The sequence below is a fragment of the Prionailurus bengalensis genome, chromosome B4 (assembly GCF_016509475.1).
Source record: "Prionailurus bengalensis isolate Pbe53 chromosome B4, Fcat_Pben_1.1_paternal_pri, whole genome shotgun sequence".
NCBI classification, from domain to species: domain Eukaryota; kingdom Metazoa; phylum Chordata; class Mammalia; order Carnivora; family Felidae; genus Prionailurus; species Prionailurus bengalensis.
Genome location: NC_057358.1, coordinates 130,669,051 through 130,692,722, shown reverse-complemented (window position 1 = coordinate 130,692,722; position 23,672 = coordinate 130,669,051). Strand labels below are relative to the sequence as shown.

The 23,672-nt window shown below is 48.8% G+C and overlaps 1 protein-coding gene across 1 annotated transcript in view; it reads left to right on the top strand.

The window, feature by feature from the left end:
- The window catches only part of CACNG2 (calcium voltage-gated channel auxiliary subunit gamma 2), a 109,858-nt gene that overhangs the window by 53,515 nt on the left and 32,671 nt on the right, over positions 1-23,672 (top strand). The gene's annotated exons all lie outside the window — the stretch shown is intronic.

The window sequence follows — 23,672 nt, the reverse complement described above, 5'->3', positions numbered from 1 at the left end:
AGCAGGAAACTGAGCAAAGGAAACTATATGGACCTAACTGGGCCGTGTCCACAAATGCACCCATGATGTAGTCAGGGCAGTGGGGGCCTGAAAACAGATAAGATTCTAATCCATAATCTATCTTTTATGACTGTGTCATCAGGCCATCCAATCTGCTGGAGCCTCAGTTTCCTCATCCGGAAAACGAGGTGTCCCAGGAATGTTGTTGCTGAGACAATGCATGGCACGGTGTGGGGCATGGTGATCTTCTCCCCTTGCCACCTCCAGATACTGGTGGTCCAACTTCCCCCCTGCCCTCCTGAATACCGGGTTCTATTGCCTCAGTAAACATTTTTCAAGAAGGAATTAATCTCCAAGTATTCCATGCCAAAGGAAAAGTGCAGAATAGCCTTGCAATAGTCTGCCAGCCTCGCGCTGCTAATACTTTTCACGGCCACAGCGCCTCAGTACTTTACCAGTAACTCAATTACCAGTCCCTGGGCGCCTCCCGGCACAAAGCCTTTCCCGTGGGTCCCCATTGCCTTCCTGAGAAGCCCCGGACACAAGTCAATTCCTTGGCCCTAATGAGAGCTTTTCAACACCTGACAGTAGCCATGGAGCGTGTGCTAAGTACAGCCGTCAGGCCACCCCGGCTGCCTCCCAACCTCCCAAGACAGGGGGTCCTGGCCAGCCGGGAGGTGCCACATGGGCTCTGGCATCAGGGCCTCACACAGCAGATGTTGCCGCCTTCAAAGCCGGGCCAATTATGATGTTAACGCCCTGGACATTAATCCCTGGGTCCTTGCCAGCCAGGACCTGCTCTGCTCTCTGGTTGAATAGCACAGGTCCTCTGGGGGTGGGGGTGGGGGGGGGCGGCAGGGATGAAGGAAGGGTCTTGGGAAAGTCGCACTTTCAACTGCTCAGATTCAAAGCCCGACTTCCCCTCTGCATCACACCCAAGGCCTGAAGGTGTCCAAGTATTTTAGCAGCATGAACGGCCAGCCCCCGTCACCACGGGGCAGTCAGCAAGGACTGTTATTAAAACTGAGACCCAGAAAATGAAATGTCTTACTCAAGGAAATAAAACACATTCGCGGGAGTTCCCTGAAGACAGATTTGCTCTCCTGATACCCAGATTTCTGAAATGTGTTCAACAAATGGCAGGCTCCTGGGGAGCAGGGGAAAGAGCACAGTGTCCGGCACATCGTAAATATTTTTGGCACGAAATGACTAGCCCTGGTTCAAACTCGGTATCAGAACTACGTGCCATGGTCTCACACTCAGTTGTAGAAAGGGAGATACCCACGCTGCATCATCAGTGACAAATGTTTTTTAACACCTGGCTCCTCAGCATCCAGAAGGCCCCTGAGCCATCTTTTCCTTGGCCCAGGCTGCGTGTAAGCTACAAAGCAGGTCCCAGAGGAACCTGACCTAGATGCAGAACCATGGACAGCTACCTTGAGGTGATGGTCCAGGGCATCTGGAGGATATGCCAAAGGCGAGCCTGGCAATTGTGCGTTCGGAGGCGGGGGAGTGGGTTTGGACAGTGCATTCGGAGCAGAGAGAAGAGCTGAGCAATGGCCCGTGGCTGGATTGTGGGGAAGGAATTGAGAGGAACAGCAGGACAAGAAGGCGGAGAGACAGGCAAGGCTCAGACAAGGAGGTACGGGCGGCCCAAGTGAGGGATTTGGGTCTTTGTTCTAAAAGCAGTGGCGAGGGTGGGGGGCCACCTGGGTGGCTCAGTCAGTTAAGCAACTGACTCTTGATTTTTTCAGCTCAGGTCATGATCTCCCAGTTCTTGAGTTTGAGCCCTGCATCAGGCTCTGCACTGACAGTGCGGAGCCTGCTTGGGATTCTCTGTCTCTCTGCCCCACCTCCTTCCCTCTCTCTCAAAATAAATAAATAAACTTCAAAAAATAAAAGCAGGGGGAAGTCACTGAGGAGTTTCAGGGTGAGGAAATAGCTGGGGCGAATGCTCAGAGATGAGGTGGAAAAGACTGGAGAAGAGCTGAGGCTGCCTGCAGGAAGACAGGTGAGCCACAGTCCAGGCACATAGAAATGACAGCTCGGCCCAGGGGGGGGCAGCGGCAGAGATAAAGAGAAGAGGATGGCTTTAAAAGAGATGTCTAGAATCCTGATTCTCACAACTTCTTCATCACAAAGATGACAAGGCAGGAGATGCCGGACGGCGGAGGGGCCTGGCAGAGGGGTGGGGACAGCGTGTGACTCCTAAGCTTAGGCTGGAGACACTGAGTCTGAGGTGTCTTGGAGACACCCAAACGGAGACACCCTGTGGGCAGCTAGAGATATGGGAGTGGAGTTGGGAGCAGTCAGGTCCAAAGTCACAGATGGAGTAGCCACCCTATGCAGGCGGAAACGATGAAGTTTCACAGGGACAGAGTACATCAAAAGGAGGAGCCCTGATCTGCCTCAGCCGTTTCCCACTACTTCACATCTGGGTCGCTTCTGATCATTTGACATTTTAAGTGTCCCAGTAATGAACACCCTTGTCCTAATTTACAGCTTTTCCATATTCTAGGTTACTTTTCTAATAGCCTACCTTGCTAACATGGCTAGCAACGGATAAGTGCTAAGAGACTGAATATCTCATGTGTCTGAAATGAAACAGAAATTTTTTAGTTGACCATAATTTGTGGTGGCCCATGTAACCAATCTCTCCTGATACCTGCTGATTTGTTAAGTCTTCCCTAACGAGCCCAACCAAAGGGAACTTCTTCCTCTGAATTCTAATGGCTGATCCTAGAGACACTCCATTCTTGTCCTTCAGAGATCTGATATTTTAGGATCTATGTAGTCCCCCTTCCCTGTGGGGACACGTTCCAAGACACCCAGTAGATGCCTGAAACTGCAGACAGTACCGAACCCTCTATATACTATGTTTTTTCCTGTCCCTACATACCTATGATAAAGTTCAACTTATAAATTAGGCACCTAAGGGACACCCGGCTGGCTCAGTCAGTGGAGCGTGAGACTCTTGATCTTGGGGTGGTGAGCTCGAGCCCCACGCTGGGCACAGAGGTTGCTCAAAATAAATAAATATATATATTAAAATCTTTTAAAAATGTAAATAAATAAATTAGGCACCATAAGAGATTAACAGCAATGACTAATAATATAGAACAGTCATAGCAATCTACAATATATAGGACAGTAAGTTACACGAATGGGGTCTCTCTCTCTCTCTCTCAAAACATCTTATTGTCCTGTAGTCGCCCTTCTTTTTGTGATGACATGAGATGATAAATTGCCTACTTGATGAGGTGAGGTGCGGTGAAGGACGCAGGCATGTGACACAGCGTTAGGCTATCACTGACCTGACATGCCGTCCGTGTGCATCCAGACCGAGGTCGACAGCGGGTCACAGAAACCGCAGAGAGCAAAACCGCGCATAAGGGGAGACTACTGTGTATATACTTAGAGCGTAACTGTTTTTCCTTGTCATCCGTGCCTAGAATTCGAGAGCTGGGACTATGTTTTATACTTCTTGATACTCCCCCCAGGGCCAACAAAACCCTCTGAGGGCCAACGTGCGATGGCCACGTAGATTAGCTAGGCAAGAGGATCGTAAGAACCAGTATCGATCCCTTGCTGCACATCAAGACGTGTTCTGGGAGCTTCAAACACAAAACGTATTTCAAGTCTCCAAAAACAAAAATGTTTCTCCTCATTTATTAGGGAAGTAGTATCTGAGAGGACAACTGAACCCCCAAATCCCAGGGGCAGGAAACACAAAACTGTCTTTCTCGTCGACACCTGGTTTCTCAGTCACTCAAAGTCCCAAACAGGCGGCTCTCCTAGAGGCACTGATGCAGGGACCTATGCCTTCTGGTCTTGTGGCTCCACCGTCCCTGGCACATGGCTTCTGGAGTTCCCAGGCTCCTCTGCCTCAGGCCAGAAGGGCAAAGAGCGTGACAGAGAGCCCTTGAGAGGTTCTTACGGGCTACACTCAGAAGCGACACACATGGCATTCATCACATTCCTCAGCCCAGAACTCAGGCACGCAATCATACCCAGCTGCGAGGAAGGCTCAGAAATGCAGTCGGGCTGAGTGCTGGGCTCCCGGGAAAACAGATGGGATGGTTCATAGTAGTCTCTGCCACGTGACAGGAGAAACCAGAGCCCAGAGATGTTAAGTAACTTACCTGATGTCACACAGCAGAGCTAGGATACATACTCCGGTCTGTGTCACTCCAAAGTCCATGCTTTCTCCACTGCACCCCACTGATCGACAACGGTCGTGGGGGTGCTGTCCTTCGGGGCCTCTGAGACGCATCTGCCTGAATCACCTTGGCAATTGTTCGATTCCACTTATAACCTAACTTCATACTGCTAGCGAGCAAGACAGGTTCACCCTAAAACCGACTTTCAGATGTATTTTCCAGATACATCTTCTGTGTCTTCCAAAGATGCTCCCGGTGTCCTCCTTCAACAAGTCAATCAATTCGCTGACATGCCCTCACATTAGGTAGGCACATTCCTGTTCTGAAGTCTATGCCTTATAAACTTGACATATTCGGATGCCATGGCTTTTATCATGAGTAAATTAAAGCTCTTAAAACGTCAGAATGTTTCTGTTTCATTTGACGTTCCCACCATAGGTCAGACGACTGCTTCCAAAACAGACATGTCTAAGTGGCTGTCTAACCATATCGCTCAGGATGGCTTTTTAGGAAGTACAGGATGCCCAGCAGTGCGGTGATCTGAGGCCCCTGAGCATCAGTAATTCTGTTTGGATCTGTTCCCATGTAAGCCATTTACAGAGCATCCACTGGACTTGGAAAACCAAGAGGGATGTCGGGAAGTCAACTGGCACTCCCTCTTTGCACGCATATATAGTAGAATCTTAAAGTTGGGGAAAATAATGACATTGGTAATGGCTATAGCCATAATCCTCAGTGAACGCGTTCATTCAACAAAGATTTACTGAGAGCCCATTTTGTGCCACACACCATTTCAGAAGCTGGAGATTCTGTGCCTAAAACAAGATCTCTGACCTCAAGGAGGTGACATTCTAATGGGGGAGATGTACGAATAAATATATAATGCATTAAGCAGTGCTGAGCGCTGTGACAGCAGGTTCAGGAGACAGGATGAAGCCTGACGGTAGGCTGGGGTGGGTGTCTGGGGTGCTGGGGAGGGTGTTAGGGAGGGTGTCTCTGAAACAGTGACATTGGAACAAGGACCTGAGACAAGTGAGGTAGGGAGACGCCATGCCAGAGGGGACAGTAAGTGAGGAGGCTTGAGCAGAGAGGGTGCATGGCATTTTCCTGAAACGGCAAGGAGTTCTGGTGAGCCGGGGGACAATGGTAGGAGGCAGCAGAGGAAACTGGGAGGGGCAGATTGGCAGAGACTGATGGCCCACGGTAAGGGCGTTGGGCTTTCTGCTTCGGCTGAGATGAGACCACTTGAGGGGTGAGATGCTAGAGGTGGGGGCTTGAGGATCGAGTCCCAGGGCGCTCTACCTCTTAGCATCTAGAAGATGATGAGGAGCCAACAAAGACAGAAAGGAGTAGCCACAGGGGCAGGAAGAGAACCAAACTCGGGGTTGGGGATGCCAAAGGCAAGTGAGGAAATTCAAGGAGAGTGATGGGCCAGTTCAAGTGCCTAGTGATTGATCGAGGAAGATGTGAACAAACTGTCAGATCTGACAAGGAGAGCTCACTGGTAACCACGTCCGTCAGCGGAGGATGCTGAAAATAAGGAAGTGTCCTTATGAGAGCGGGGCACCTGGGTGGCTCAGTCGGTTAAGTGTTCAACTCTTGGTTTCAGCTCAGGTCATGATCTCACGGTCCCGTGAGTTTGAGCCCTAAGACGGGCTCTGTGCTGACATCTTGGAGATTGTTTGGGATACTTTCTCCCTCTCTCTCTGCCCCTCCCCGCTCATACAGGCTCTCTCTCTCTCTCTCAAAAATAAATAAACATTTTTATTTTTTATTTTTTTTTTTTTTTAAATTTTTTTTTCAACGTTTTTTATTTATTTTTGGGACAGAGAGAGACAGAGCAAGAATGGGGGAGGGGCAGAGAGAGAGGGAGACACAGAATCGGAAACAGGCTCCAGGCTCCGAGCCATCAGCCCAGAGCCTGACGCGGGGCTCGAACTCACGGACCGCGAGATCATGACCTGGTTGAAGTCGGACGCTTAACCGACTGCGCCACCCAGGCGCCCCAAATAAACATTTTTAAAAGTTATAATAGAATACTTTTTAAAAAAGCCTTATGGGAGACAGATGGAGAGAGAATGGAAAGAAGGGGGACCTCCCCCTCCTCCCTCTCCCCCTTCCCCGCCCCACTACTATTTTCCAGGCACAGTACAAGCTCATTATAGGAGCTTCCAATTTAATTCACAGGACCACCTTGGGGGAGGGAGGGGACTGGTTTTCTGCGCTTCACAAAGAGGCTCAGGGAGAGAAAGAATTCAGCTCCTAAGTGTGAAATCTGGACTTGGCCTTTGTGGGTGCCAGACCCCAAAGCTCCCATCTTCTTTCCTCTGGGCTAGTCTCCATCTCTTAGAGGTCGTCTGGGGCAACGAACACAAAATGAATTTCCACTTTTAAAAAAATCTCAGAAAATAGGTCATTCAGCTTCTCTTTGAACAGTGTCTGAATCATTCTAATGATTAGCATCTCTCCTTCAGATTTTTAATTAAAGAGGTTCCATAAGCCACCCCTACACTACCACACCACGGAGCACTCTTCAAGGAAGTTTTTCCTTCCACTACTCTACTTCTCTCCCCGTTAAAAAAAAAATTGTTTTTAAGTCTTATTTGAATAGGAAAACAATCCTATTCACACCAACCCTCAGGAGTGCGAGCTAGAGTTCTTTTTCCACCTCAGACTCTACCCTGAGCTCCAGGCCCACACGGAATGCCCACGTGCCTGCTGGAAATCTCCACCGGATGTCCCACTGGCCCTTGTATCTGTCCAGATGCTCCGAGCTGCCAGTAAGGGAAATGCAAACAGGCTGCACGACACGCAAACAGCTTCCTCACATAACTGGGTAGCTCCAGCCTGTCTGCCTGGGTCTCAATATCCTTAGAGAGGTGGCTAGACAGCTGCAGTAATTTGGGACTGCACATCCAGGCGACCAGGCTGGGCTGCTTCCAGACACTCTCAGGTGAAAGCAATGAAGCTGCTTTCCCAAAAGCCCTCGGAAACCTGTCCCCCCATCCCATTGGCCCAAGTGAGTCACATGACCACTTTCATACTACTCATTGGCGGGGGGTGAGTTACCTGCCTAGACAGGGGGACCACCCCTGGAGCTGGGCGCTGGGTCAGCTTCCCCTGAAGGACAGGACTGTGCTGAAGGAGGGGCAGGGAAGAAGGAGGAGCCAAATGGCTACGAGGCAAGCAACACACATCTGTGAGTCTATAACTTGACTATAACACACATCTGCGAGTCTATAACTTGACTATAACACACATCTGCGAGTCTATAACTTGACTATAACACACATCTGCGAGTCTATAACTTAACTCCTCACCTCCTCAACCCTCCCCACGCTCTGTGCTGCATTGCAGTGAACAGAAACCATCCATGAACTCCATGGAACCCATAAAATGAGTGTTCACAATCTACCTCGCACGTCTAATGAGACACTGTGTCCCGCATCTTCTACGCGCTGAATAGCTCAAGAACCTGTCCCTTCTCTCTGTTCCCCCTTACTTGACCTACCGCCAGCTCTACCTGCGCTATTACAACAGCATCTTGACTAATCTCTGCTTCCTGCCACCGCCCCCCAAACAAACACCTACACTGGAAGCTCATCATCTTTCAAACGATGAAACCAGACAGTGTTAAACCCACCCCCCTCCCCACCGCCCCGGTTGCAAAAGTCTTCATTGACTACCTGAGGCTTTGGTGTTGCATGTGGTGCTCTCATGGGGCCAACGGGATCCTTCAAGACCTTTGCCTGCCCTTCCTGCCATCTTTCATCCCTGTCCATAAACGTGGGTTTATGCCATGCCTGCTGCCCCCCCCCTTCAAACAAAACAAACAAACTTCCTCTTCCCCACCTCTATAAATGGCCACCATCTACCCACTGCTCAGGCAAAAGCATCCCAGAAGGTATCTTTTATTCCTCTTTCCTTCTCCCCTCACTTTTCTAATCCTTCCATAGAAACTGTTGCTTCTACCTGCAGAACATAATCCCAAACTGTCATCTTCTAACCAAGTTCACAACTACGACCTCCACCCAGGCCACCATGGCTTCCCACCAGTGTCTATCACCATAGCTGACCAACTGGTCTACCTACCCACTCACACCCCTTACAAACAATTCTTAAAGTCCTCACAAGGGCCCACAGGCACTACATGATCTGGCCCCTGCTTACCTCTCTGACCACAACACCCCCTTCCCCTTCCACTGTCCCCCTCATTCATTGTCCTTCTTCTGATCCTTGAGGAAACCAAGTTCTAACCCTTACACTTGCTGTTCCTGCCTCCTTGGATATTCTTCCCTGGAGCTTTGGCTGATGACTCAAGGCACAGCATGGAAGGTAATCTCTCTGAGATGGTCCTCGGCCACCTTCAGGCCCACCACACCCTCAGATCACATTATACTTTCTTGTATTTTCACAACACGTTACTCTTTGAAAGCCTCTTCTTCGTGGATTTGTTGCTTACCAGTTCTTTGCCTGGTCCCTAGATTATAAGCACTCTGAAGGCAAGGGCATTGTCTGTCTTGTTCACTCAGTTCTTGGGAAAGTGCCTGGAACACAGTAGGAACTCAATATGTGTCAAATGAATGAATGAACAAATGACTATTGTATCTTTCTTGGCTTATATACTTAACCCCCGGCTCCCTTTACCTGCCTAACTTTTTGTGTCTTTCAAATTCAGTTCTGCCAATCATCAGCTCGCTCACACACACACACACACACACACACACACACACACAGTGTTGCTTCTCCTCTCTCTCCCACAATAACAGCCAGCATTTACATCTATCCCTGTATAGAACACCCTGCACGATAGCTATGGCTCCTCCCTCCATGTTCTGGGATCCATGGGGATGGGTCTGTGTCCTTCCAATCTGCTTCTCCATCACCCATTTCACAGCCTGTCCAGAGAAGGCACTCGGTGACTGCCAGGTGAACGAATGAAAGACTGTATTCTTCACTGATACTTAGAGCTTTGATTATTCCTTAGAGATAAAACTAGACCTGTATTACCCATTTCTCTCAATCAAATCTCCAAGTTTGAGATTCAGGAGACATCCTAAATTGCCTCCCAAGGTCCCTTTAAGTCTTTACTCTTGCTGTAACAGGCTAACACTTCTCTAAATTATTTGAGAACCAGAGCTTCCCTCAATGTTGTATTTCTGATTGGTTGCTATTTGTTTTGACAGTTGTCGGATTTTTTTATTTATACCAAGCTCTCTCTGGGGTTTAGTTTACTGGACCCTCTCAATATAACACCTAGAAAGAAGAGAAAATGACTTACCTGTAAATCTTTTTTATTGAAGGTGTGCCATAAAACAGACCTCCCTTCACCTCTCCACTCTCCCCTGAGATTTAAGGATTCTTGGTTTTTATTGTTGTCTTTACCACTCATTTGGAAAGGACAGAGCAGTGGGAGGCTGGAGAAGCTTGTTAGCTCCACCCAGGAGGGATCTTTGGGCTCACAGTGTCCCTGCCGGTGGCCCCAAACAGTGGGCGCTATCGTGGGAGTTTTTGATAGTTTCATACCAGAAACATACACCAAGCTGAGGAAATCTACTACATGACATACATCCATAGAGCCGAAATTACAGACTATTTTCTCCTACCTGTCCCTTTTGTTTGATTTCTGGCAGATGTCCATGGGTAAAACCACCAGTCTCCCTGGGAAAGCAGAACCCTAACTCTAAATGAGGGCTTTCAGGGCTCCTACAGACAGAATCTTTCTCTTGCTCATTTTAACTGGCATTTCCATTGGAGATGGCTGCAGAGTAGAGGATTTGCAGGAAATGAATATTTCAGAAACTCAGATGAACATTCCCTCAGCCAGTTACTCCCACCTCTTTCTCCAACATCCATCCAGGCTAGAATGTTGATTAAGGTCAACAGGAAATTGCTTAATACCCTGCTTTATTTTGTCTCTGCACATACTAGTCACTGTGTATTTCAAAAACATCTTGTCCCCAAACATCTATCCTTTTTTAAAAATAGCATATTATTCTTTGACTCTATAAGCAAAACATGCCCCTTATAAAAACTAAAGTAATACATGGGGCGCCTGGGTGGCTCAGTCAGTTAAACATCTGACTTCGGCTCAGGTCCTGATCTCACGGCTCGTGAGTTCCACCTCCAGAGTTCCACCCCCACATCAGGCTCTATGCTGACAGCTCAGAGCCTGGAGCCTGCTTCCGATTCTTTGCCTCCCTCTCTCTCTGCCCCTCCCTTGCTTGAGCTCTCTCTCTCTCTCTCTCTCTCAAAAATAAACATTCAAAAAAATTTTTTAAACTTCAGGAATACAGAAAAATATAAAGAAAACAATTAAAATAATTCACATTGATAACATTTTAGGAGGTAACATTTTAAGAGAACTACTGCAAATTCTTTTGTTTTTTCTGTGAATATAGATATACGTCCTTTTTTTTCATTTTCATGCTTATTAATTTTTGAGAGAGAGGCACAGAGTGTGAGCAGGGGAGGAGCAGAGAGAGAGGGAGAGAGTCTGAAGCAGGCTCCAGGCTCTGAGCTGTCAGCACAGAGCCCCAGAGCCTGCTGGGGGGGGGCGTTGAACCCTTGAACCGTGAGATCATGCCCTGAGCCGAAGTCAGATGCTTAACTGAGCCACTCAGGTGCCCCTAGATACACATCTTAATCCAGGCTCAGATCATGTTGGATGCCCAATTTTACGTCCCCTTTTGTCTAAACATCATATCGAAATTTTTCTCATATGGTTCGTTTTTGAAAGCATGACTTTTAATGAGCTAACCATATTTTGTGAGTTTTAAAATTCATCTTAGAGAAAATAAACCCTAAAGGAATTATCAGGTGACATCAACCCAGCTACCCCTAAGTGAGTCCAAAATTCAAAAATCAGAGTTATTCATATTAGCCGTTTTTTGGTGGTCTCCATGGAAACTCGCCAACGGGCAAGACTGAGGTGAATTTAAGGTAGCTAAGCCCTGGAATGCAGAACTCAAAGCCTAGCTTCGGGTCATGGTTCTTTCTAGTCTGTGGAATTATAGGCTGGTTTCACTTCCTTTACTCTTCCTTTCTGTGCAGACTAAATTTGTTACCACCAGCATGCCTTGCTTTTAAAATCAGAAATAAATCATAACGCTATTTTCATTTTGGAAGCAAACACCTAGTTACATATTTATCCTGGTTCTATCATTCTCCCTCTCTCCCTCTCTCTCTCTCTCTCTCTCTCCACACACATACACCCCACAGGAGCCCCACCCTGAGCCCATTGCCCCTCCCACTTTTTCAGGGGCACAGCCTCCACCCCCACTCATACCTACCCACCCCACTCCCACCCACCCGCCCCAGTCCCCGGGAAGGCAGTAGTGGGTGTGAGGGGCTTTCACCCGATTCCCAGTCCCTTCCCATCCCGCGGCAATCAGCTCATCTCAAGCCTGATGCCAGGAGGCAGCACCACTGAGCCGAAAGGAGACTAACTGATGGAAACAAGCTTAGGATGTCAGAAGGGCTGGGTCACTTCGTATCTATGCGGCCCTGGCCAGGTCGTCTACGCTCTCTGAACCTCAGTTTCCCCATCTGTGAAAGGACACCAGCTTGCAGAATTATACCATAATTAAATGAAGTCATCTCTGACAAAAGCTTGCACCAAATAAATGCCTTCCTCACACACTCACGGACCATCTTTGGGGCCATTCCTCCCTCTGGCCAAGGCCAAGGCTGAGATGGCTTAGCTGTAGCTGCAGACTCTTAATCAACTGTAACTTTTCTGCTTGCACAAAGGGGCACCTTTTAACACTGGAGCCAGGAACTCTGGCAAAGGGCTGGGAATCTGGTTTCAAAAGCAAAATAGTGAGTACATGAAAACCAAAATATTTCTGGAGCTCTTGAGAAAGCTCTCTCCTGATTGGTCACAGTTCTCAGCTCGCCTTTGCAGTGAAATCCACAAGATCTTCTGTACACATTGTCCTCATTGATGAAGAAGGAAACACACTAACAAAAGCCTGATGGTTTCTATCTTCCAACTCCACATTTCATCTAATTAAAAAAAAAAAAATAAGACAGAGGAATCGGGGGGTAAAGACGCAAAAGGGGGAAGGAAGAAGAGAATAAAAATGGGCAAGAGTGATACGGATCAGATGATTCCATAAAAAGACAAATAAAGGAAAAGAGAAACAAACAAGAGGCAAAGAATGAAGTAGGTCGATGTTGTCATCCTTTGCCAGAGGAGCAAGCTTGGTTCTAGCATTTTAGTGACTCATTTCAGAGACCAAAACAAGTCAAGATCAGAAATAGGATTAGAATTTGGAGCTCTTGGTTGGTCTACAGCTGACGCCAATTGTAAAGCTGTCAGCGCAAATTTATAACCAGGTTTTCAGGGGCAGCTAGCTCACTCTGCTAAATTTTTCATGTCTGTCCCTTTAAATTCCCAAACAGCATTGCCTATTACTAAGTAGCCGCTTGTTTGCCTTTTTTGCTTTTCTCCAAGAAAACGACTAGAGGTAGAAAAACCCCTGTAGTCAAATTACTTTCAGAAGGTTTTGCTTAAAAAATTTTTTTCCTTAACTGTGGTTAAAGATAAACAAAAATTTCCCCAAAGCTGAGCTATGTTATCACATCAGACAAAACATAATACGGTTTCTTTTAGGAACCGAGATTAGCTACCGTCTTGGTGATTATCTGGATCTAATATGTTACAGTTTGCGGAATGGGGGCACCCCACTCAATGCTTAGGAGCGCCAGTCACCCATTCTACCGTATTTACGGAGCGCAGAGCTTGTGAGAGGTGCTCTCTAGACCTTAGGGACACCTACCGAGGCAAATGGGGGGTGCCAGTGCCCTGCCCTGAAGGATCCTGCCCTCCAGGCAGCGTGAAGGCAGAATGTGACCTCAAAATTATAGAGCCCAGAATCCTCTCATCCATGAGGTGCAGAGAGAGGACAGGGCTTGCCCAAGGTCACACAGTGAGTAATTGGGAGAGCCAGAATGCGTTTTCAGACTCCATATCCAGTGCTCTTTCTTCTGTATAAAGAACAGATTGGAGCTGCGTGGTTGAAATGTGCTGCAGCATCACACCCGGGACTTCCTCCAGCTAGTGCGGCTGCAGGAGTCCCTTCTGAACACATTTAGGATCCTAGCCTCAAAGAAGGTTAGACCCAGAAGGGACTGTGGTTTACAATCAAGAGGGCACATGACCCCAGATCTACCAAATCAGAGTGTGAGGGTTGGATGTCTTTACTGCTTCTTAGTACCTAGAAGGCACTTATCAGACCTTTCCAGGGACACTAGGAGCAGGTGGGGGGTGGGGGGGAGGGTGAGTTGCAGAAGGAAGGAAGGACTAGGAATCAGGGGCAAGAGGAAGAAAGAGACCAGAGAGACAGTTTAGGGTGGTGGTCACTGGTAATGTGCTTGGGAGGCAGATAGGTCTGGATTCCAATCCTGACTCTGACCCTTGAGCTGGGTGACTTTGGGTGAGCAGCCTGACCTCTCTGGGCCTGTTTTCTCCTCTGTGAAAGGGAAACTCTGTACCTCCCGGGCTTGCTACCGGGCTCAGGGAGCTCAAGGGGAGGACACGTGGCACCGGGCCCGCAGTCAGTGCTGCATAAAGGACAGCGGTTGCCCCCACCACTGGAGGGGGTGGGGCGGGGGGGGGAGCTGACAAGGTGCCAAGAAGCCTCCTCCTGGTTCACAGCTTCACCTTGGGCCATCCCTGCCACCTCCCATACGGACGCCCTGCGTTGGAAGGAGCTGTATGGCAGATATGATTCGTGAGGTGTCTAGAATTCCAGGGACTTTGTTCCTTTGATACCCAAGACGCAAAGGAGAGGAGCTCCCCACTCCGGGGATTGCCAAGGCTTTAAGAACTGATGTGTCCTAACGATTGGGGTGAGCAGTCACAGGAGCAGCATAGCCCTTAGAGAACATCAAGGTCAATCCCATCTTGGAGGCCCAGAGAGGGTAGGCAACCTGCCCAAGGTCACGCAGAGTGTTACGGGGATTAACCCCACAGACCTTCAGTCTCCCCATCCAGACAGCAGAAGTAACAACTGACATTACTAAGAGAACTCAGTAGAATTTTGCATAGTGACTGACCCACAAATGTCTCAATGAATAATGCTAATAGCAATTATTATTATTACTACCATCATCATCATCATCGATATTATTATTAAATCAGTTTATAAACAGTTCCCTAGACTCTCAGTCCAGCTCCCTTTCATTGGCCTGAATCTCACCCTTTCTGCGTTAACTAACAGTTGACAAAGTCATTGACAAGCTCTGGGCCAGACAGTGCTATTCTAATAAACAGTTTTATTTATTTTTTTTTCAACGTTTATTTATTTTTGGGACAGAGAGAGACAGAGCATGAACGGGGGAGGGGCAGAGAGAGAGGGAGACACAGAATCGGAAACAGGCTCCAGGCTCTGAGCCATCAGCCCAGAGCCTGACGCGGGGCTCGAACTCCCGGACCGCGAGATCGTGACCTGGCTGAAGTCGGACGCTTAACCGACTGTGCCACCCAGGCACCCCCAGACAGTGCTATTCTAACTCACTTGACCCTCACGATGAACGTGATAAGGTAGATACCCCTGTTACCCCATTTCCCAAATTGGGAAACTAAGCACAAGGCAATTAAGTCACATGCCCGAGATCACACCCCCAGGAAGGGGCAGAACTGTAACTCTTACTGACAATCTGGTCCCAGCATATGAATGCCAAATGCTATACTCTTAACACCTCAAAACCTTCTCCAGGAGTGAGCCTCTGTTACTTCTCCAAATTTCGAAGACTGAGTGAGGAAGATGTCTTGCCTTGCCTTTTAAGTAATTTAGTGCCAGGGCAAGGCTGGCATATAGTAGGGGCCTAAAACGTGTTCCTTCTTCCCTCTGGAACTTCAGAGCTGAATTTCTGCTTTCACGGAGCATTTCTTGGGCACCCAGCCCCACTCATAGATGGCTTGTGTCTACATACCTTACTGAACCCACTTTTCCTATTCTAAGGGTAAGGAAGTCAGACATGGGCCAACGGCTCTCAGACTGTGTCCCCAGACCGTCGGCACCTAGCTTGAGAAAGGCAGACTGTCTGGCTTCACTCAACACTCTGTCAATCAGAAACTGGGGCCGGGGTCCAACAGTCTGTGTTTCAACAAGCCCTCCAAGACATTCTGGGGTATGCTAACAAGGAGGAACTACCGACGGAGTGATTCATGCAGCACCTGGTCTGGGCCCAGGGCTTGGTGGGGGGGACTCTGGAAAAGTAGGCGGAGCCAACTGGCCAGGTCTGAATCCTGCCCCTCCACAGCTAAGCAACCTTGGGCAAGTCACTTAACCTCTCTGTGATTCAGTTTCCCGGTTTCTAAACAAGGAGGGCGGTGCCTGTTTTGTAATCACGTCTGGAGGGTTAAACGAGATCACAGATGTAAAGCACTGAGGAGGGTGAACAGCAGATAACGAGTACTCAGTAAATGTCACCTGCTGCTTGACTGTTGTTGTCATAGGCAAAGACATGAACCAACGTGCATACTTAACACGGAAAACCGTGTGGCTTGCCTTGCAAAGCCACAAAGTTGTCTTTTTAACTCAGCTATTCAAGAAATATTCACAGCTATTATTCGCCAGGGCCTTGTCGAGTCTGTGATGCCAGGATGAGTAAGACAGTGTCCCAGCAGACAAGTGGGGACGGGTGGGGAACAGGCCTGTGTCACAGTACCTGTGTGTGCATGGAGTAGAAAGGAAAGGCTCCTGGAGAGAATGCGTGTGTGTGCGCGCACACACACAGACTCTACTTAATCACTGATTTATTTATTTTTTTAAATATGCAGCACATATGGGCATCAGGGATGGAATTCATTCTGTTCTCCTGACTTCCTTTTTATCAGTTTCAGGGATGAGCTCAATACCTATGCAATATCATTATTAGTCATTCATTCACACGCCACGTTTAATCCAAAAACAAAAGTCATCTTTGTCCTCAAATCACTCCCATCGCAGAAGATACGAAATTCTTCAAGACAAAATATACGACCGGAAAAGACAGGCTTGGGCTGGGAGGCCCATCCAGCAGCCAGAAGTGGGCTTGGTACAGGCAGTTCTCACTCTGAGCTCCTAGAAGTGGGGAAGGCTTCCCAGACGAGCCGCGACCCAAGTGGGCTTTCTTGAAGGATAAGGACAACAGCCAGATGAAGGGATGCATAGGGCGAGGTCTGGGGAAAGGGTGTGGTGCTTCCATCCCCTCTCCAGGAACAACACTGTCCCCGCTCCCCTATGTGTTCACCAACCAGGGAGCTCCAGAACCTAGTCCTTTTGGGTTTTTCTGGAGGGTTCCTTGCACAGTCAAGACCAAGTCCCTGGTCTTTGGCTGATTCAACCTCCAGCCACTCTCATCTTCCCAGAGGTCCGGGAGGTGGGACCGTAAGTTCCAACCCTCCAATCACATGGTTGGTTCTCTGGGCAGCCACTCCCACCCTTACCTTAGGGCTTTCCAAAGGTCGCCTCACTAACATAACAAAAGACTTTTTTTTTTTTCCCCTCACCCTTACCTTGAGCAATTCCCAGGGTATCAGGAGCCCAAAGCCAGAAACCCTGGACAAGACCAAATACACAGGAGAACTATATTGTGGTCATTTCAGCGACCAAATATATATTTCTTATCAATCGCACTATCGCAGAGGTGAAGTACCTGCCCAAGGTCACACAGCCAGTAAGCGGTGTTGCTGACGTTCGAATTTGGGGAGCCTCGCTCCTGAATCTATGCTCTTTAACGCTCCACCCCACAGAACAAATGAACTGGCAGAAGAGGCTCAGAGAGGTTTTCTAGGTGGGATTGGTTATTTAAAGGAAAAGGAGAAAAATATAGTATCCTTTCTCTTGGAGTGTACCCATTGTGAACACATTTCTCCCTACACCATGAGCCTCACTCCGGACTGAGGATTTTGCTATCACTCGGTTGAGAGTCATTCAGTTGCGTCCCAGAGGACCACCTGCCTTACGTTATCATGCCAGGAAGGGAATGCTTCTCGGAGCTGCTCGTCCTCTGCAAACAGATCTGGAAGGCTTGTGCTGAAAGCGGAGTGTCCAATTACTTGTCTTTGCGGCGCTAATCTGAGCAAAGTCACAGAAGGCAGGGGAGGGTTTCCCAGAGTGGCGGTCTTCCTAGACTCACGGTCCAGGCACCGTGCGCGCGTATGCACACACTGGGATGTGTCTTCCAGGGGATAATAATATTTTTAAATCCACTTATGCATAACTGGCTTATGTAGATCTGTAGAGGCCCCTCTGAACACCATTTCGGCGCTGGGGCTTGCCTTGATACAAAGCAATGACCCTGAAGGGCACCTGGGTGGCTCAGTTGGCTAAGCGGCAGACTCTTGATTTCGGCTCAGGTCGTGATCTCACCGTTCGTGAGATCGAGCCCCGCGTCTGGCTCCATGCTGATAGCATGGGGTCTGCTTGGGATTCTCTTTCCCTCTCTCTCTGACCCTCCCCAGCTCGCTCATGCACTTGCTCTTTCTCTCTCTCTCTCTCTCTGTCTCTGTCTCTCTCTCTCAAAATAAATAAATAAATAAATAAACATTAAAAAAAAAAAAAAAGCAATGACCCGAGCGATACCATTTAACTTGTAACAGGCTGATAAACACATCCAGCTGCCACTACAGTGGCAACTATGTCCAACACCGAAGTGACAACTTCAAGTGAAATCACTTTCAAGTGATTTCGGTCCTCAGCTTGAAATCTTCTGCGTTGCAAACTTCTCTCTTGCCATCTGTTCAGTGGAAATATTCTGTTCGCAGAATATCGCTTTCACTTAAATTATCTGAGAAATGGAGACGTTGCGTTTACGTCACAAGAGCAGTATCATTGGGCAGGAAATTCACTGCCTTCGTTGTCACAGACTAGTGGGAAAAGAATAAAAGCAGACGTGGTTGATGGGCAGCCGAGGTCCGGTGACACTGTGGTGGTCTTTGTGTCTCAGGTCCTTGAGATAAGTCACAGTGAACTCATTGGTAGGCAGAGTGATCACTTGGCACACACCGGCCAAGGCATAATGAACTCAAAAGAGGCTCGAGCAAAACAACGTCACCCATCACACTAAATCAGGGCTGTTGATTCGAATTCGATTAGTAACGGCAATTCTGTATTTCCCTGGTAATGCTGTCTCTATTTCACAAATGGTACGAGACCTGGAAACTCTTACGCCGTGCGCATAAGAAACATGCAACCTAGCAGTGTGCTTTTACATTTTAAACATCAGAATTTTTAAAAATCTGACATCCCGCAGAGCCTTGGGAATTCTATTCACTTAACACAACCCCTACACTAGTCAAGTCTGAGAAACCTTAACGGAATGAGCACCGAACGGGGGGCCTGACCAAATACAGGGTAAATCCTGGCTAGGCCGCGAAGCCACTGTGTCCTGGGCGATCCCTTATTCACCTTTCTGGGACTCGGTTTCCTCATCCGAATGGGAAGAGGAACACTGGCCTCCCAAGCGGGCCGTGAGAATTTTAAAGGATGTTTTGTGGAAAGTGCCAGGCATGTAGCTGACACTAGGAGTGAATTCCCTGCGCTTTTCTCTTAAGTTTTCATCCCATCCGCATGCCATTCTGTTGCTTCTCCCCTCTGAAAAATAGAGGCTGGGCCGGGGGTAGGAAGCATACCCACTGTCGGGGACAGGTCTTGTTTGTTAGGACCAGGGGCAGGCAGGCCCTGGTGGCCATCAGGGAGGCAGAGAGGTGGAGGGAGACCAAGCACATATAGCTGCCACCTGTCTCCCCAGGAAGGGGAAAGCCGGTCACTGGTGAGAGGGCGGTGAGCAGACCTGGCAGTGAATTGGGGCAGCCTCTGCAGCCTGGGATGTGACACAGGAGCAGCTGCCTCCGAGGGGCCCCTGCAGGCACACTTGGCCGCTCTCCTCTGGGTTCCGCCCGGGTTCCAGCCCAGCTGAAGACACGGCCATATGGCAGCAAGCTCTTTGGGAAGAAAAGGGAGGCTGGCCCTTCCAAAACCCAAGGGAACAAAGTCACAGAGGAGAGGCTGGCAGTGTCCCGGGCCTGGAGTCCCGGAACCCATCCAAGGGCCACAAGATGTCACTGGCACACAGCTCGGATTTCACTACCTGTCCCTCCCCTGTGCCCTCCACCTCCACAGAGGATGGCTTCCAGCCACATAAAAGCAGAGACAGTCATTCGGCGCATGTGTATTGGTCGGCTGCTGTGGCCAGAGAGACCCCGCGAGGCTCTCATGCTTAGACCCGTGGCAAGCAGCCGAAACATATAGGGCTTCTAAATTTCAGATTGATGGCTAACAGCGTTACCAGACCCTAGAATGCGGCAGGTGTTCAACATAAGTTATCTCAACGAATTTCAGAAATCCTCAAAAGCAGCAGCTATTATCCCATTCGACAGGTGAACGAACAGACTGAGAGAGGTGATGAAGGCTCGGCTCAGTCCTTGGACTGTCTGATTCCCAAGCCCTTATGCCTCCCACCGCACCATCGTATCACCATTTGCATTTAAGAGGGGAAAAGAGACTGGTGGGGTTTTTTTAAATGGTTTTTATTTATTTTTGACAGAGAGAGAGAGAGAGAGACAGAGCATGAGCAGGGGAGGGGAAGAGAGAGAGGGAGACCCAGAATCTGAAGCAGGCTCCAGGCTCTGAGCTGTCAGCACAGAGCCAGACTCAGGGCTCGAACACATGTACTGTTGAGATCATGACCTGAGCCGAAGTTGGATGCTTAACAGACTGAGCCACCCAGGCACCCCATGGTGTTTTATTAAACACCTACTCAGTGCCGGGGTTTGGGATTTTACATGGATTTCTTCCTTTTAGCTCCATAATAAGTCTATGAGGTAGATGTCACTATACATCTTTTTTTTTTTTTTTTTTTTGGATGAGGAAACTAAGACTTAAATGGATGGGGTAAGAGGCTCCACATGAACTAGTTGGTAAGTGACAAAGCCAAGGTTCAGGGTAGATCTGTCTGCTTTCCAAAGCCCATGCACTCCCCCTCCCTCAAGTCCTTCCTCTGAGCAACTAGCCAGATTAAAGCATTTTCAACATAAAACATAGTATAATAACTCTACCCACCATCAAGGAACTCACATTGAGTACCTATGTTGCTTCCAGCCTTGTGCTAGGCTCTGTAATCATTTTTTTAAATAGTTTCTACTCCTAGCCCCCCAGAAACACCCATCCAGATGGGCAGATAAGGCATGAAAACACGAAGAGAGAGTGGTAAATATGCCAGTGTTCTCAAGGACTAGACGATGGGGAAACATCAGTCTCGTCACTTCCCTGTCCTCTGCCTAGCTAGTTCCTGGTCATCCTGCAGATCTCCACCTCAGTGCAGCTTCCTTAGGGAGGACTTCACTGAAAGCTCACCTTGGTTTAGGTTCTAATAACACATCTCCAGGATTCTCAGAACCTTTCCTTCCCAGGACCCTACAGATGCACCATAACCTGTCCAATGTCTGCATCCCCCACCAGCCTGTGACTGTCTTGAGTGCAGAGGTGGCCCCTAATTCATGCACTCCCTCCCCAGTGCTTAGCATCCCCGATGCCTGGCACCATGCCTGAAAGGAGTATAAAATAAATATATAGAGTAGAAAGAAGAGTCGAAAATAAGTAAATCATGGTGCAATAACTGAATAATGAAATTGGTCGGGAAAGACTTCATGAAGGAGGAGGGATTTTAGTTGCGCCTTGAAGATCAGGGAAGGCTCAAATGGGTCATGAGAGGGGAGATGATAAGCCAGGGAGGGAGCCAAACTAGCAGGGCAAATGGGGCTGTGTCAAGTGGATATCCCTATGGGGACAATGTATGTGTCAACCCCTACCTCACACCATACAGATAAAATCAATCCCTGATAGATTGCAGATCTGAAGGAGAAAGGGAAGGCCACAAGGCTTCATCCAGACTTCTAGTAGTGATACCTCTCTCTCCCCTTTGGGGACTCACTGGGAAGACAGAGTGACATGAACCACTGGAGACAGTAATATCTAGTGAATCCTAAGGCCTTACTTTCTATGGTGCAGCCTCACCGGGATAACACTCAACAGTAAAAGACAGCTACTTAATGTAAATCTCCAATGCAACTGCATGAAAAAGACATCAAAAATTCAAGGATGGAATTCTCCTATGGGGGAATTTCAATAAAAATTCAGTATTAGAATGACCCAACAATAATAACTGCATTTAAAGAGTTCTTAGTATGTGCCAGGCTCTTCTCTGAGCACTTAACCAAATTAGCTTCTCCCCGGCAATCCGCGAGGCATGTACTTTTCCCATCTCCCTATCAGAGACGGGGAAACCAAGGTAACACGCATTTAAGTGATTCAAGGACATTGCCATTCAAGGGGTAGCAGCTTTGGAGCCAGGGCAGAGGACTATTTTTCTGAGCCCTGGGTGGGGGCAACGGGAAATGAAAATTCTATCAGCCACCTTGGTAGCTGTGCGGAATGAATAGGAGAACGAACATAAACACACCTTCTTACTTTTAAACGCAGTGTGCCAGTAGAGCCTTTTTTTTTTTTAATATTTATTTATTTTGGGGAGAGCGTAAGCAGAGGAGGGGCAGAGAGAGGGAGACAGAGAATTGGAAACGGGCTCGGCACTGACAGGCCGACAGCAGTGAGCCAGATGCAGGGCTTGAACTCACGCGAGATCACCACCTGAGCTGAGGCTGGGCCCTCAACTGACTGAGCCACCCAGGTACCCCAAGTCTTTTTGTTGTGGTTGTTGTTTTTTAACTGATTTCTACTATGATATTGTTTCTTTAGAACATAGAAGGCTAGGGGCGCCTGGGTGGCTCAGTCTGTTTAAGTGCCCGATTTTGCCTCAGGTCGTGATCTTGCGGTCCATGAGTGCGAGCCCCGCGTTGGGCTCTGTGCTGACAGTTCAGAGCCTGGAGCCTGCTTCCGATTCTGTGTCTCCCTCTCTCTCTGCCCCTGCCCTGCAACACTCTGTCTCTCTATCTCTCTCCAAAATAAATACTTTAAAAAACTTAAAAAGAAAGTAGAAGTTTTAAATCAGAGCGTGTGAAAGACTTATTCCCACAATCCACAGGGATTTACTGAGCACCTGCTTACAAAATGAACAAAGTAAGGCCCTGCCCTCGTGGATCTTCCATTCCAACGAGAGAGTCAAGGAGTAAACGCATAATCCATAAAAATGCAATCAGACATCAGCTAGTGATTAAATAAGAAGGGAAATCAATCCAGCTAAGGGAGTAGAAGGTGATGGTCGCAGTTTTTGTTCAGAGATCTGAGTGAAGTAAGAGAGGCAGCCATGTGGACGGAGGGCAAGGGCGCTGCAGGCGGGAGCCCCAAGTGCAAGGGCCCTGAGTGGGGAGCCTGCTTGGTGTGGTTAGAGACCAACTGGCAGCCGGGCTGGCTGGAGTCAAGTGAATGGGGCAGAGAGGCAGCGGAGGGCAGCACGCAATCCAGACTAAACCAGCTGGGGTCCTGTGGGCAGGGTACCCATGAGATACACAAAATGTATACAGCGGGCAGGAATTCACGCCATTTGCTCACCGGCCTTCTCTGTGTGTGAGACTCCAGCCAGTCACTGCCAACCCTGTGCACGCACTTCCCCTCCTGAACAGTCAGGCGGGGCTTACGTGCTGTAGTGGGCATATGGCTGTGAGCACATGCGTTCTATTCATTCATTCCCCAGACATTCGCTGAGCACCTGCCGTAAGCCAAGGCCCTTGCTGGGTGGCAGGGATACATCATGAATAAAACATGCAGAGTCCCTGCTCTGAAGCCAGGCATCCTCTAGTGAGGAAGACTGGAAGTAAACTGAGTCACCTTGCCTGGGGACAAAGGCCCTTGCCACGAGTCTGGCCCTGCCCAAGAGGTGAGAGAAGCTGGAGAAGGGGGAACCGGTTCTGCCCCCAGGCTCCTTCACAGCCAGTGATGGGCAAACAGAACCACTGCCAACCACAGAAAATCCCCAAACCTCACTGAGTCCATAGTTGGAATCACTGTCCTCTGCAAGCTTTCACAAGCTCCTCTAGCCCGGCAAAAACGCCTGGGCACCTGAGATCACACTACCTGTAGCTCTCCACCCCTTGCTTTCTGGCAAGGGGGGCGGGGTGCATACGCACATCTGGAGACACAGAAGGCAGACAGGCTATCTTTTGCCTATGGACATGACGATAAACGCAGCAGCCTGCACTGCCCTGGAGGGGGTGGGCAAGGACACAGGCCAATGCGCCGTCTCAGGGTGGTGTGGGCCAGGGTGGAGTGCTGGGCTGGGCTGGACAGAAGGGAAGAGGGGCCTGGGAGAAAGAGCAGACTTCAAGGAAGCCTTCCTAGAGGAAATTATGTGTCAGCCTAGAGCTGAAGCATGAGTGGGAGGCATCCAGGGAGGTAGAGAGGAGGGAGTGGTAGGGAAGTGGCAAAGGAAGGCCAGGCAGAAGGTGAGTTAGACAGTCCAAGATAGGGGGCCCCTGGGTGGCTCAGTCGGTTAAGCATCCAACTCTGGCTCGGGTCATGATCTAGCGGTTCACGGGTTCGAGCCCTGCGTCGGGCTCTGCGCTGA